This window comes from Oryctolagus cuniculus, chromosome 7 (genome assembly GCF_964237555.1).
Source record: "Oryctolagus cuniculus chromosome 7, mOryCun1.1, whole genome shotgun sequence".
NCBI lineage: Eukaryota > Metazoa > Chordata > Mammalia > Lagomorpha > Leporidae > Oryctolagus > Oryctolagus cuniculus.
In genome coordinates this window covers 72,257,714-72,271,744 of record NC_091438.1, presented here as the reverse complement: position 1 = coordinate 72,271,744, position 14,031 = coordinate 72,257,714, and the positions used below count along the sequence as shown (strand labels likewise).

At 37.2% G+C, this 14,031-nt stretch overlaps 1 long non-coding RNA gene across 1 annotated transcript in view; it reads left to right on the top strand.

Moving 5' to 3' along the window:
• The first annotated feature begins 204 nt into the window (after positions 1-204).
• The window catches only part of LOC127493665 (uncharacterized), a 53,524-nt gene continuing 39,697 nt past the window's right edge, over positions 205-14,031 (top strand). The window contains exons 1-2 of the long non-coding RNA XR_011390558.1: positions 205-1,698; positions 9,543-9,877. This is a non-coding gene — a long non-coding RNA (uncharacterized lncRNA). The remainder of the gene's footprint in view (positions 1,699-9,542; positions 9,878-14,031) is intronic.

Sequence of the window (14,031 nt, the reverse complement as noted above, 5' to 3'; positions counted from 1 at the left end):
TTTAATTCATATGGTCCTTTTTCTTTTGGGAGAGTCCAAGCAGTATTGCTTTCTAACTCAAAAGAGGAAAATACTTTATTTCTCTAGTAGATAATTTAGATATTTATCCCCAACCAATCATCATTTTTTTTTATTTGACAGATAGAGTTAGTGAGAGATAGAGACAGAGAGAAAAGTCTTCCTTCCATTGGTTCAACCCCCAAATGGCCGCTAATGGCCGGAGCTACGCCGATCTGAAGCCAGGCGCCAGGTGCTTCCTCCTGGTCTCCCATGTGGGTGCAGGGGCCCAAGCACTGGGGCCATCCTCCACTGCCCTCCCAGGCCACAGCAGAGAGCTGGACTGGAAGAGGAGCAACCAGGACAGAATCTGGCGCCCATATGGGATGCCAGCACCGTAGTTGGAGGATTAACCAAGTGAGCCACGGCACCAGCCCCCAATTGTCATTCTTAATCCCAGTCTCTTAGTTCTACAAGTTTTTGTAGCTATTGACAAGGTAACATTTTACTCTCATTATTTTTTACACACTGAGAGAGAGAATGGAGAAACTCATTTTTAGATTGAAACTAATGCAATGAACAATATTTATAGGAAAGAGATACTAATGCACAGTAATTATCCACTGATCTTGATCTTTCTGGATTTTTAGTTAGAACAGAACTTGAATACAGTTATGAACAAAAGACACTGAGTCCATGAGTTTGGAAAGGCTGACAAAGGGATGCAATAGCATTTTTTCCTTGTATTTTGGCAATAATTTCTTCACCCATCATGACTACAAAGGTGCCTATAAGCTCCTTTCTGTTAAGTTTAATAAAATGTGGCAGGAAGGAAAAATGACATTTAGAACTCAAACCACTGGTAGTTACGTCTGCCTTCTTGTAGAGATGCTGCACTTTACACCAGAAGACAGCCTTCTCCCCTTTGCAGAAAGTAGTGAAAGAAGTTAGGAACGCGGAGCAGGTGAGACCCTTAGTGGATGACTCACAAAGAAAAGTCTTCAGACATACAAACAAAAATCAGGGCTGAGGATAGGGGCTAAAGAAGTTTGAATTTGATGGGGTAAGAAAAAGAGGCTTTTTCAAAAGAAATGAACAGAAAACTAAGCAGAGGCTGGATGAGGGAGACTAAAGTTCAGTCTGGTAGAATAACAGAACATTGTAGGAACAGAATATTAGGTACCAAATGACAAATTGAACCTGTGGGTCTCCCACTCTTCGCTCCTGCTCTCCATAGAAGGAAAGAAAATGTACATACATGTGCGGTTGATAGCACCATAGAACTCACCAAGAAGTAAGCAAGCAGGCAGTGCTGAAGGGCCTTAAGGAAGGCTTAGGAGACTGAAAGGAAGAGGAAGAAGCAGAGAAGGTGATCTATTGACCTAAAGCAGCAGAACAAGATTAACCCAAGCAATCCTGTAGGGAAGCTCTTGGCTCAGAGTTATCACGGAACAAAACAGAGGAGCCTGAGAGGCAACCAGAGAGACTGCGCCAGGCACATCATCTTCTCCAGTACCCTGGCATTCACAGACCATGAAGACTGATTCTACTTCTTTTTTTTTCCTGCAGACAATGAGCCACAAGGAAGATGGGATTCTATATAAGTGTAGGAGTGATATTGCAGTCTCAAGGAAGCATGGAGTGAAATATGAAGGAAATGCAGTTTTTTCTTCTTATTTTCTCAGAAACCTTTTATTTAAGGTATACAAACTTCGTGCATTTCATAAATACAACTTTAGGAACATAGTGATTCCTCCCATCTGCACTCTTACCCTTCTTACTCCTCCCTCTCCTATTCCCATTCTTATTTTTCTACTAAGATCTATTTTCAATTAACTTTATATGCACAAGATTAACTCTATACTAAGTAAAGAGTTCAACAAATAATATAGGAGAGGAATATACTAAATCCCTCCATTGCCAGAGATGCATAGCCTTTCTGTCTATTTTGCTTGTCTATGCTATGTTGATACTCATATGCTATAAAACCTACACAGAGCTGCCCATCTGCCTTTTCATTTAAGGAAGAACACAGTTAGCATAAAAGATTGCAAGCAGCTGAAGAGGAAAATCATATTAACAGTTACATTAGTCAGCCTATGGCCATAAACCAATCTCATGTGGAGCAGAAAAAAAAAAAAAAAAAAAAAGACAACTGATACCAGGGGAAATACCAATCATTGAAGACACTAGTGATCTTAACATTTTTCCAGTTAGGGTTAACAAGGAAAACAATGAGAATTTTTCAGCCATCAAATTATATGGATTAAAAGGGGACTCACAGGATAAGAATTTAATTCAGTTAAATTTATAAATGTAATTTTAAATTTCAGAGACAGACCATATATGATAGTAGTAAAGCTAAAATGAGTGATTTGTGAAAATATTCAAATTCAAAAATATCGAAAACTTCAATGGTAGAAGAAAAGATTAAATTCAACATCTGAAGAAATGATCAAAGAAATAGTAGAAACCAATTTCTCAGTCCTGAAAAATATACAGGTTTGGTCCATTGAGTGCCAAATAAGATGGTTTAAGTTGGAAACAAAAAAATGTTGTACATATTAAAAGAGCTTCATGGATAAAGAAAAATTACTAAAATTTCAGAATGGAAAGAAAAATCAAGGCCGACACCACGGCTCACTTGGCTCACTCTGCCTGCGGCGCCGGCACCCTGGGTTCTAGTCCCGGTTGGGGTGCTGGATTCTGTCCCGGTTGCTCCTCTTCCTGTCCAGCTCTCTGCTGTGACCCAGGAGGGCAGTGGAGGATGGCTCAAGTGCTTGGGCCATGCACCCGTATGGGAGACCAGGAGAAGCACCTGGCTCCTGGCTTCGGATCAGCACGGTGCGCCGGCCGCAGCGGCCATTGGAGAGTGAACCAATGGTAAAGGAAGACCTTTCTCTCTGTCTCTCTCTCTCACTGTCCACTCTGCCTGTCAAAAAAAAAAAAAAAAAAAAAAAAAAAAAAAAAAAAAAAAAGAAAGAGAGAGAGAGAAATGAAAACAGGATATTTGTCAAAGAACAGAAGTCAGGATTAATCATAACACTAGACACTGCCACAATAGAACAACAATTTCAGAGTGCTGGAGGAAAAAAATAAAGGATTTTGAAACAATTCTATACCCAGTGAAAAGATCAAATAAGTTTTTTTAAAGTTTTGCTTATTTATTTATTTGAAAGGCAGAGTTACAGAGAGAGAGAGAGAGTGGGAGCAACAGAAAGGGAGGTTTTCCACCTGCTGGTTCACTTCTCAAAAGGCTTCAATGGCCAGGACTGGGCCAGGTTGAAGCCAGGGACCAGGAGTTTCATTTTGTTCTTCCACGTGGGTAACAAGAGCCAAGTACTTAAGCCATCTTCCACTGCTTTTCCAGGATCATTAACAGGGAACTTGATCAGAAGTGCAGCAGTTGTGACTGGAATTGGCACCCATGTGGGATGCCAGTGTCACAGGTGGTGGTGACTTTACCTGCAACATCACAATGCTGGCCCCCAAGTAAATCTTACAGTGAAAGGAGTATCATAGCATATACACAGATAATCAAACATTTAAAATTTCTATATATGGTATTAAAAATTGTTCATATATATATACACACACAATGGCTAAATAAGAATATAAGATAAACAGAAGATTCTTTAAGTAATGATAGTGTGTGACTATTAAAAAAGAGAAAAAAGAGAAAAAAGAAAAGCTATTTGATTTAAGCTTTAAGCATACATCAATCTATGGGACACATGTAAAGCAGCTGCTCATCACAAAATATAAGATTGGTTGCATTAAAATCATCTAGAAAACAAGTTTTCTAATACAGTGAGGGTAGAACTTCTGAGTTGATCTCTTTCCCAATCTTTCCAGATGATTCAAATGAACATTTAAGTTGGAACACTATAGAGTTAACCACCATGCAGTCCAATTCCTAACCTGAATAGGAATCAATGGTAGTTAGAAGTCTTCCTTATTCTGATCCAAAATCTGATTCTATTAATTGTAAAGAAAAAACAAATGTGCAAATTTTCTTTACATTGTACCATTTTTCCTCCCTCATTTTCCCTGTTACTATTTTTCTAAACTTCATTTGAAGTAGGTGCTCAGTAAAACTATTAATAAAATATTACTGGAGCCGGTGCTGTGGTGTAATGATTAAAGCCACTGCCTGCAGTGTCTGCTTCTCATATGTGTGTAGAGGTTTGAGTCCTGGCTATTCTACTTCTGATCCAGCTTTCTGCTACGGCCTGGGAAATCAATGGAAGATGGCTCAAGTCTTTGGGCCCCTGCACCTGTGTGGGAAACCCAGAATAAGCTCCTGGCTCCTGGCTTCAGATTAGCGCAGCTCCGGCCATTGCAGCCATTTGGGGAGTGAACCAACGGATGGAAGACCTCTCTCTCTCTCTCTCTCTCTCTCTCTCTGTTTCTCTCTGTCTCTGTCTCTCTCTCTGTCTCTGCTTCTCTGTAACTGTGCCTTTCAAATAAATAAATCTTTAAAAATTATTGCTTTTTACTTAATTTTTTTCTATGGGAAATGGCAATTATATTAAAAATACTTGAATAAGCTTATATACTGAATAAAAGTGTATAAAATTCAAGATCTAACAGTGTAACTTTTATGATTATTTTACCATGACTTTCTAAAAGTTGGGTAAGAACCATTCATGATGTCACATGCCCAAATACAGATGTGAAGTATCACTATATAAAAACAAGTTACTTCTAATGTGGTTGGAGATAATTTTTTTCCTTGATCCATCATAGTCTCGATATCCTATAATAAATGTAAGATGCCATCATGCTTTTATATAATAACAATGTCATTGTCATCAGAGCATCTAAGACAAAATGCTCCAAGCCTCAGGGCCAATAATTTGCAATCTTCAAAAAACCTATGGCTATTACATTTCTTTGTTTCAAAGAAATACTGACTTGCTTGTAATGAAAAAGAATTTAATAATCAAGCAGACATTTGTCAGAGGCATATGTTCACTGTGCAATAAACAAGTGGGTTAGAGATCACCTAATTGTTAGGTAGAAAGTTTGAATTCTATCTAAAATTAGAAGTCCAAAGTAGGACAAGGATAAGGTCTTTTGATCTCTGCTGCACAATTCTTTTCAATTTCTTTACTGCATAATAAATCAAAAGAAGGCCAAGGGCATGGGTCTATTTCAGATATATAGAGTCTTTATAGAATATATTCAAAATGTCTAATGGTCTAAACAAAGACAAATAGCCAATCTTGAATTAATTTCTTTGAGTTTCATCTTATCTATAAATTGGAGTGACATTTTGATATTGAGAGTATGAAAGGCAAAGGCACATAGCATGCAAAGATCACCATTACTTTCATTTTCCGATCAAATGGATTTTTAAAGTCATCAAATCTTCTTTGTATGCACTCTGTTGATGTCTTTCATTTATATGAATAACAAAATGTTAATATTATATCTGTACATTGTTTGTTGAATATTTACTATATGTTAGGTACTAGAGTGAATGACATTGAGAATTCACAAGAGGAACAACTATATTTCAGTGTGTTAAAGATCTAATTCTGCCAGCTGAAGATTGCAAAGTATTGAAACATGTGGGCCAATCTAGAGGCAAGAGTCTAGGATTTGGAAGCAGTTGCATATTTCTGGAATACAGAGTACAGGGGGAAATTCACAAGATTCTGGTTCTAAGTGGTCACCTCATCTGAGTGTGAGAGTTTGGAATTTTTTTTTTTCTAAGCACAACAGGAATTGATTAAAAGACTTCACAATTTTATGTGTTTGTAAGGGGAGATGGTAGTGGTTAGATCAGATTTGTGGCTGGCAGGAGATTTAATGCAAGGCCAACCAATACTGGAAACAGGCACTCAGTGGATTAGGCCCAGCATTGGCTCACTTAATTTTCATAAGGTGAACTAATTGTCATCTCCATTTTGCGAGTGAGGAAAAACAGGCTGTAACAAGCTCAGCAGCATGGCCTGTGTTCACCATCAGATATGTCTGATATGAATGCCCAAGCTCTTTGGACTGTTCAAGAAAAATTGAACAACACAGTTAAAAACTCAAAGGAGATCTTATTCAAGACTATTGTAATTCAGTTAAGAGTATTGCAGTAGGAAACAGGTTAAACTCAACTCCACTGAAAGAAATGGTTGTGGGGCAAGTACTGAACATTGGAGTGAGTTAAAAATATGAAAGGACGATAGAGGAGAGGCTGGTTGATAAAATTAGGGCATCTGTGTTTGCTAATTTGTGCCCATGACAGTTAAGCTCCTACCCTCCCACAGAAACTGGAAAATATAAGTGTCATTGTTTTGATGGTTACATTTCAAAGAGAAGGCTGCCATGTGTTTGAGAAAGACATTCTTGGGTCATAAAACTGGCAAGTGACTGGGAGAAGAAGAGGCAGGGAATGGATTCACAGTGGCAACTTCTCTAAGTTAATGCTTTATGAAAAAGGACCTCAGAGGTAGACAGACAAAAAAAAAAAAAAAACAAAAAAAACAACAAAAAAAAACTGTCCAAATCTAGGGAAGAATAGGGAAGAAGCAAGACCATTGTCTTCACTGCTGTGCCTACCAAGTGGGCCCTGGCTGAGTGTTTCTTGATGAAATTCAAGTTGCTTCTTTCTTAATTACGTATAACATCTCTATTAATTTTCTGTTGCTGTCTTAAGAAATGTCCACAAACTTTTCTTACAGTTCTGAAGGTCAGCTGCCTCAGCGGTTCTTGTAGGGTTGATTTCTTTTGAAGAATTAGGGTAGAATCATTCCCTAGCCTTTTCAGGCTATTGGAGTCTATGTATATTCCATTGTATCTGGTTCGTGCTTCCCTGCAAAGCCAATAATATGGCAACTTTTCTCCTCTCTTTCCTCTGCTTCTATTGTCACATCTCCTCCTCCAACTCTGAGCCCTTGCTTCTGTCTTTAGGCACCTCTTCATTGTGTCCACTCAGGTAATCCAAGATACTCTCCCCACCTCACAATCCTGAATTATATTTTCACAATTCCTTTTGCCACGTAAAGTGACATGTTCGGAAGTACCAAGCATTGACTGGCTTATGCTCTCATCGGTTCCACCCTATCCACAGGTGCAGGAAAGAAGCCTGTAAACTAGGATTTCCATACACCTGTGTCCATGAGCACATACCTGAATCACTAGCACAGTCACTGTCAGCTGTCTGTTACATTGAACAACTGAGTCCACATTTTTGGCCTCAGGGAGCATGGCTTCCCTCAGGCTAACCATGCTTGGTCTGCTCATATCTTCCCTGGATGGTTGAGTATATCTAACAGTTTCACCTGTGCACATGTATTCCTAAAGAGGATGCTGGTTTCACTTATAATTCCCATGTAACACTCAGCCCTCTGGTTTGAGGGTTTTAATTTTACTGGATAATGATCTTGGTGATTTTAAACATTTCCTGTTGCTTGTTAAACTGCCTGCTCGATTCAGCTCCAAATAACAGCTTTAAGCATACAAGTGAAAATTTAGCTGCTAGTATTTAACAACTACTATAATTTTAAAATCTACTTTCAATTAAGAAAACCTTGTAATTCTAAAAAGTGGTTGTGTTCCAGAGAAGTGCTGAAATGTTGACTGAATACAAGTCCACTTTATGTCTGGCAGGAACTGTTCAGTTGTCATATAGCTTAACATTGAAAGCTCGCTCAGTGGTGCTACTGACACGGCTGGTGTAGTACAGCATTTAGTATTTGTCTTTATGCATCTCCCCATGATGTCGGAACAATCTCCAGTAATCAAGAGAAATGAAAAGTGCTACAATAAAGTATTTGTCAAATCTAAACACATGCAATTGACATTTTTAAGAAATGTGCATAAGAAATGTATTGATTGAGGAAATGAAGATCATTTATGATTCTGAAAACATAGTAGCTTTTGAGAGTATGACAATAATCTCTTCTATGTTGCCAAAACTTGATATAGATGGAATTGGTCTTCCGAAGACAACAGTAATCATTAGAAAGCATCCATTTTTGAAATTTAGTCTAATAGGACTCTTGAAGAATAGGACTTGAAGAATCAAGTCCAACTTTCATGGCAAATTTCCTTTGAAATTAAAAATTAAATTTAGTTAAAATCCATGCAGATAGTTCACCTGAGAAGTCAGCTCTAAACTTACATGGAATCCGTTTTAGACGATTTGGTGCAGTGTAAGCTTGGAAGCCACCAGCTGACCACTTACTGGACGTTGGCTCCAGATGTTCAGAGGCATAAGAAAAAGCAGAACTGCTTAAAAAGATTCTATTACACTTTCATATATAAAAGGTAAGGCCATGTCTGTGTGTTAAAATGAGTGAAAATGCAAGTTTGTGGTGAATGCTACAGCTTTTGTTCTCCTGGCAATGTTTACCTTGTTATCGGGTCTTTCATTTTTTAAAAAGTAAACATTGAAAACATTTTATCCAAACTTCATGTTTTCATTGGTTTGTTTATTTGTAAGAAATTATATTCCAATAGACATAGGTTTAAAAATATACTATTTTGATTTGATTCTGTGTAATTTTATCTGTTTTTTTAGATCATCCTTCAGCCTTGGAAAATTGTTTTGATTAGAGGGAGGTCTTTAGAGGGAGGTCTTTAGAGGGAGGTCTTTAGAGGGAGGTCTTTGAGATGGTTTGCAGTGAGTGCTTCATGGTTTGTGCAGGAGGCAGGCAATTTTCTTTTTGTCTTTTTATCTGTCCAAGGACATCTACATATTATGTCAGTAGGCACACAGAAATTTATAGACAGTGGCTGAGCATGAGTTTCTTTCTCTCCACAGACACAGAATTAAAAATATCAAATTGAACACATTCATACTTGGGAGGGTTCAGGATTTGTCCTTAGCTTGGGTTGTGCAACTTTTACTTTTTTAAATATGTGTTCTTACAAGTGTCAGGAGAAACTTAAACGATACGTATTAAAGTAGCAATGTATTGGTGATGTGTGTTTAAAGTTTTATTTCAAGGCTTCAAGTTCCAGGGTGGCCAGAGCTAGGCTTGCCAAGCCCAGGCAGCCTGGCATGCACTGACCCTTCCCCTGGATAGCTGGTGATCTCATTTTCATCAGTGATTTATACACTGTTGTCCTCATTAAAATATATAAGCCTAATTCAAATTGTTTTTAAAAAGCCACAGGAATATACTATTTAAAGGATTTTTTTTCATCTATTACAAAGAACTTTCTAAGATGGCAAAAAAAATTTTCAAGAGGAAGAAAAAAGTTCTCTGTTTTTTTTAAAACAGTGATGCTTCAATATAGAATAGTGTAATAGAGGCAGTAAGCTCACTTTCTGGGAATCTATTAGTTTGAATTTATTTATCAAATAATTAATTCAATACTAAGCCAAAGTCATCTTCCAGATGCCAACATGAAATTGTAATACTGGTAAGGGAGATGCGAGCTCATTGCAGCACAGGTTCCTGAGTGTGGCTTTTTCTTTCATGCAGAGAACCTTGATTACTTTCCCAAACAATAAACATTAAGGGCTTTTAAATGTACTTTTTATTTTTTATTTTTAGTCCCCAAACTGATTACTCTGTTGTGTCCATTACTCACAGATCAGCTTGCTGCTTTCAGTAACAAAGGCAGGAGCTCAACTCATCTTAGCTGTGGCCAACAATTTATGAAGAGATAATCCAGTTCATAGGAAATGATGTTCTTCAAGTATTCGAAGAACGGAAAGTGTTTCTCCGTCAGCATGGATTCAGCTTCAAATATGTCTTATCTTGATCTCTGGACTACTGGTGTATGCCACGTTGATCCTCGCAGGAATAACTGTAAAGAGTTTCTAGGATTTCTTTTACTATCAGAAAAAACACCCTGGCATCACGTTGCCTGCGGTTTCTAGTGAAAACATCGGTTGGAGCATTTTGAGCTTATAGCCGTGGATGAGGTATGTAATTTGTTTGGTGCTGAGTTCTGTGACATGAAAAGTAAATTACTATTGGGTTGGGTAATGGAATGAAGGATCTATGATCGCAAAAAAAAAGGGGGGGGGGAGAAAAAGAAAAAATATTTTCAGCAGCAAAGATATTTCAGATTTAATTTTTATTTTTTGAATTTGCTGACATGAGCCTTAGTCATCAGCCCTCCCATGCCACCCTAGAAAAGCACGTGGTTTTTAGTCAGATGAAACAGAATACAGGTTATGCCTTTTCCTTTGACAATGTAATGAAAATATCCTGGCTCACCACAAGTACTGCTGACTAAAATTAATAGGATGTCATAATTTTTACTCAAATTGGGTAGCAAATTCTGTAAAACATCCCTAAGACTGTGCATATCCTTTGACCCAGAGCCTGTGATTATAGAATAAACTGAAAATATATTATCACAAAACTTAAAGAAAAAATAGTAGGAAGGAAGGAGGAGGGAAACATTCTCATGTTCTTAGAATTTTATCTTTGAAATACATGAAATCTGTCCTTTTTTCATTAATTAAATGTTTTAAAAAATAAAAAAGAACATGGAAATAATCATGTCTGAGCCCAATTTTGCTGTGTAACTATGGCAGATGATGTAAGTCAAATTCGGGACAATTTTCCAAAAAACAAAATTGAGAGACCAGGAAAGTGAGGCAGGTAAAAAGGAAGAGGATACAGGAGGAGAAGGCATTATTGTTTTGGTCACTGCCCAGTGATACTCCTCTGGTTCATTGAGGCTGAGCCCTCCTCCAGAAATCAAGTCAACCCTGAATCTAGACTCTGTAGGGCAGGAGTTGGAGGCAGAAAGGGGAAAATGTAACCTACAGGATTCTGTCTTCCACTGGTCTGGGCTTCTTCCTCTAGCATTACCTCCTTCATGCGTCCAGGTTACTCATCAGTGGGTGGTCACTCAAAGCATTGTCAGGAGGGAGAGACCCAGACATCTGACAGGACGTTGATTATGGACGTTACAGGGCAGTCCAAATACGATGACCCTGTTTTTGTCACAGAAAATTTTTAAATATCAGCAATGATTATAAGTGGGTGAAGGGACTATGATTTGTATTTGTTTTCCACTTTTTGTTTGCCTGTTTTTCTGTTTTTTTTTTTCCTCATGATGAACATGAATTGCTTTTGTGATAAGAAAAATAGCTAAAAAGTTGTTTTTAAAATGAAGATTTGTGATTTTCTATATTTAGCAAATTCTGATTTTCTCCACTGGTCGGTAATTTACTTAGGTTCATTCTAATCTGTTATAATTTATATTGGTTAATAATGTGGAAAAAGATGATCAACTCCAGGAAGTTAACAAGTTATAAAATCACATACTAGTTCCCTGTCATCTACATATGTAAAAATAATGCCAATGATTCCATTGTAGCATATATCTCTGAACTCTAGGTGCTTACAAGTTGTAAGGAAGATAGGAAATAAATTTAAAATATATAGTATATTAGATGGTAAAGAAATAAGAAAAACTTTCTGATGGAGATAACTGAAGTGCAGAGATATGATGTAGAATATAGAGGCTAGGGTGTGAGTTTAGAAACAGTAGTCAAAGAATGTCTCACTGAGACGCTGACATTGGAGAAAGAAGTGAGGAAAGTGAGTGATCCTGAGACAATTTTAGAGAACATTTAAGAGAAGGACCAAGTGCAAGACCCGAGATGAGAGTGTGACTGGCCTCGTCAAGGGTTACAGTATGTGTTCAACAACACTAGTTAAATTGCAGCAAGGCTAGTTTCAAAACTGCAAGGTCTACAGCATGTGTGTTAGGAACCTTCACAGATCCCATTCTTGGGGCAATGCCTAGTGAAAAGTAAATTTGCAGAATTAATTCTTTCATGTTTGCTGTTTCTAAGATACTAATTGATATTTCAGAAATATTTTATGATTTCACCGTTTCACCGGTTGTTTTTTGCTGTGCTGTTTTGACTTCTTTTATGAGTGATATGCTGTGTGAAGACAAGGTCATGTATGTTGTCTTTATTAGTGAAATCTCAGCTTGGCACATACATCTTTTGCAAGAATAACTTGCTATCATCTAGGGGGAATTTCCCAAATAGATAATTACAAGGTATAAACAGAACAATTAGCTAGAAATTAAATTCAATGTAAAAAACTTATCCAGTTATTGGTTTTCTAAGAAAAAAAAAAAAAAAGAAGTCTGAGGGGAAAACATGTCCGTAGTAGGTTGATGACAGTCTGATGGAAGATTCTGGAAAGAGTTACAGAGATAAGCTGAGCAGGCCACAGTGGCCAATTTACAGGAAACTGGACGATGCCCTTTTTCACAGCTTTCTTCCCTTGGGTGTATTTCTTTCTAATCTGTAAAGGAAAAAATAAACACCTTTTTAAAAGAACACAGCAGGCAAGGCCTGATCTTCCGTATTCATACTTTGTGCCTCGAGGCTTTCAGATGATTTGTTCTCCTCATCTCTGTGCCAGCCTGCAGATTCCAGAAGCTGCACCTGTGTCTGAGACTGGCTTTGGTCTGCTTTTTCTCATGACTCAGAGCACCCTACCTTCTTCAAGAGAACTCTCTCTGCATAGAGGTCATACTTAGGAAAGCACAGCTCAGCTTTGTCTCCTCTGTAGAAATGCTGTCTCCAGGTCAGCACAGGAGCTCTCTTGTCTGGGTCCCTGTCTCTCACGCTTGGCAGGCATTTGAAAGACAGAATGTTCCAAAGTTTAAAAAGACTAAAAATGACTATTTAGACAAACATAATTTTAACTAAAGTCACAGAAAAAATTGACTCCAGTTTCTTTTCTGAAGAGTCTTAATTTAACGATATAAACTGAATCATGTATCCAGAAACAAAGTGTTCATAAATGAGAAGAAAGGAAGTTAAACCTCCAGTCACACTAAAATACCACCTACCATCTTGTTAATACACTGTCATGCAGATATGATCAAGTTAACTTACCTTGCAGAAATAGTGCAAATCTGTCATCTGTCAGCTTTTACTTCAAGTTGTGCTCTGATGCCAACTATGCATCTCTTTATAAGGACTGCAATTCTTTATTTTTTATATTGTTTCAGCACAAAGTTATTACAAACTACAGAATTGTGCTACAATTACCAAACACTGCATAATTTCTGTCTAATTATACAGAACTAATGTGCAACCTCTCTGTATTAATAATAAAGCAATTAACCTAAAATACCAAATTGGTGTGAGTTTCTTGACTATTTTCTCATTACCACAGTCTGTTCCCAGTTTCAAACAATTGAACATGGTACTTTATAAATGTTAGCTCCAGATGAAGTTTATTTTTACATCGATCACATCATCACCTTCAATTTTCTCATTTAATTCTTCAATTTGTATATGTAAAAGGTTGGTTCTGACATTGGAGTTCATTATAAATCAGATGAATTTATGAACTATTAGGAGTGCTAAGAGACAATATTATATTATCATAGCCCTCTGAATTTACTTTTCTTTTTTTAAAATACCAGTGGATCTTGCAAGAGACACTTCCATTGTGTCTGACACTTCTGATGTTATGGTGTCAATGGAAGTATGTGTGAAAACCATTACCTTGTCAATTCCATGATGTCAGTGGCAGCTTGATGTCAATGAAAATGTATAAGGTTCTTCCATTATCATTGTAACAGCTTTACTCATCTCTTCAATGTATCAAAAGACACTAGTCTGTAAGAAAGACTAACTATCTGAAATTGCTCCCTGCATTTCTGGAAATTAAAGTTGGGAGGTTGCATTACTATTTCTTCTTACAGCTTAGCATTAGCAAAAATATATAGGAGCACAGATAAGTAAGGCAACAAGCAGTTATTGAGTGGTTAAGAATGTCAATAGCTTAGAGTTTCAAATTTTTAGAATTAAAATAGTTGATTCACTAACTGGAAATTCTTGTTTATAATCAACAATAATGAAGAAAACTTTCTTTGTAGACAATATGTTATATGGAACATATCCTATGAAATACAGAAAAGTAGGAAGGTCACTACAAGTAATGACTTCACCTGCAACTCTTTCCATCTAAAGCAGCAATATTTCTGTTGTGGCATTGAACTGTTTCATATACTGATCTCCCCAGAAGAGATTAATCATGGCATATCATGAATCTTAGGTAAATAACACTTAGGTCTGTGTAT